Source organism: Macrobrachium nipponense, chromosome 17, assembly GCF_015104395.2.
Source record: "Macrobrachium nipponense isolate FS-2020 chromosome 17, ASM1510439v2, whole genome shotgun sequence".
Classification (NCBI taxonomy): domain Eukaryota; kingdom Metazoa; phylum Arthropoda; class Malacostraca; order Decapoda; family Palaemonidae; genus Macrobrachium; species Macrobrachium nipponense.
In genome coordinates, this window is record NC_087210.1 from 11,128,766 (window position 1) to 11,131,265 (window position 2,500).

Genomic DNA, 2,500 nt, shown 5'->3' on the forward strand with positions numbered 1-2,500 from the left:
AGTTACTTAGTGAAAAAAAAATGAGAAAAATGTCTGTCTGATTAACTGTGCTAAAGGGAGGGAAGGATTTTTATGGGTGGTGGGGGGGACTCAGCCTTTTATTTTTCCCAGGGAGTCAGCCTGAAGCAGTGAGCGCACCCAGTGTGACTTTTGCTTGTGCAATGACGAGTGTTCCGAGATACCTGTGCGGCGGTCGTTGTTATATCACTACCGCGTTTTTACGAAGAATTTCGAGTTCTTTTTTTCCCATTATGGAGTGGTGAGTGTTAAAGAACTATTGTTTATCAAAAAGGAGTGGGTTTTTGTTTAAATATTTCAGGGAAATGGGATTGGTTCAAGAGGTCAAAACAATTTTTTCTTTCCCCATAGTGACGTGTTTTCTTTATTTGCACGTGTTTATAATAGACGTATGCATTCGTCTTTGTTTAAAACATAGGAGTGTTTTTATTTTTCTATGCATTGGGAACTGTGCTTATATAAGCATATTTGGCTTAGTGACACAGAGCGGCCACAATTTTAAGGGCTCAGCATATTTCTGCAGAGAGGCGCCTTGCATTGCGAGGGTGTACGGGCATCCCTTGGGAGGGTAGTTGCATGGGTACCACTAGCCTCACTCGAGAGATAGTGCAGGGGAGGGTATTGCGAGATGGGGATCCTACTGGTATGCCTCGGGGGAGTGTTCTGCCGCTTGACTGAGGGGTTGTTCTCAGGGGGGGGAGAAATTTTTTTTTCTCTTTGTGTTGGGAGATGGATTTGGCCTTGACATTGAATGCTAAGATATCAGCTGATTGATTAGTTGATGAAGTGAAATGCCCCGTAGTCTTTTTTTTTAAAAAGAAAAGATATTTTTTTTTTTTTTTTTCTCCCTTGGATGAAGAGAAAAGGAAATAAAGAGATTTTTCTTTTACGAAAATGAGAGGAAAAGTAGTTAACATGCACGGGATGTGTTATATGTTTCTTTGTGCCTTGAAAGACACAAATATAAGGGGGATACACAGATTATTTTTTTTTTATTGTGTTGGAGAAATTATTTTGAAATGCCGATGATTGGTGTTGTATCTGTGTTGTGTGGCAATGGTGTTATGTCATGGTGTTGCATGCTGGAGAAATTGTATGTCATAAGATTCAGCATTACTGTTGTATGCTATTTTGAATTTCACCCTTTGCTAGAGAATTATTGCTATGGAGAGTTATTATTATTGTTATTATTAATAATTGTTATACTTGAGATGTGTCACGGGAGGTTTGCCTAAGTATAATTATCATTACGGGAGAATTGTTTTGCGAGAGATTTGAGATATTTCATGGGAGATTATTCAATAATTTTTATTACATAATTATTCAGGATAATTATTACGATGAATTAATGGGAGAAGTCTTGTGTTAATTATTTGTTCAGTTTTTGTGAACTTTGGAGAATATTTCAGTGATTCACGGGATGAGTTTTGCTGAATCTTGATGAATCTGGCTGAATCATGGTGAATTGTGTGAGTTTTGCTGAATTTTGTGCTGAATTTTTGAGAATGGACAAGCATTAACATTGGTGATAATTTTTGTACTGATACTGATGATTTTGATGATAGCAATTTTTTGGTGATTTTGTGATAATGATATTTCTGATACTGATTTTTTTTATACTAATACGTGGGTGTTTTTTAATGCTGTCAAGGGAGGGTTGAAATCTTTGTGATTATGGGAAGAACTAACAACACATTGTTTTAGTTTTTTTTTCTTTTTTTTATGAGTTCAGCAGATAATTGCTTGACTCTAGTGAGTTACGGGAGATAGTTAATGGTGCCGTTGATTTTTTCTTTTCTCCTTTTTTTGAAAATTAGCCATCGCTGACACAAGTTTTTTTTTACCAAGGGTTGAATTTGAATTTGTTTTTTTTTTGTTTTCTCTCCAGTTAGTGTGAATACTTATCTCAGTTCATGACTTAGAGTCATTTAAGAGAAAGTGTTCGTGTTTTAGCTATTTGATGCTATAGAGTAATGTAGGGGAGAATTTCTTGCATGTTTTGAATGCATACGTAATGGCACTACATTTTTTTCTCTGGATATTTGTGTTCCAGGAATTGGGAGTTTTCTTGCACAATACCCTTGTTGTATTTGTGACAACTTTGTGAGAGATAGGAAAGCTTGGTTAAGTTTTCTAATGGCTTATGTCGTAGTGCATATGGGGAAGTCTTTGCTTAGACACGTGATTTTGGAGTTCTGTTATAATGACTTGTGGCACATTGTGGTTTTTCTAGAATTTTCTAGACAGTTTTATTTGCCGAGTTTTTGCCCTTTTTTAGCAGTTATGCTAAATGGAGTGAGTTTTTATAGTTTTTGACTATAACATTGAGTTATTCTCTGTAGAATTGGAGTTATAATTGAGATATAATTGGAGTTATAATTGAGATATATTATTTTGGAGAGATAATTGGAGGTATATATTATTTTGGAGTTATATTTGAGATATATATGGGAGATATATTTTTTGGCCATTTTTGATGATT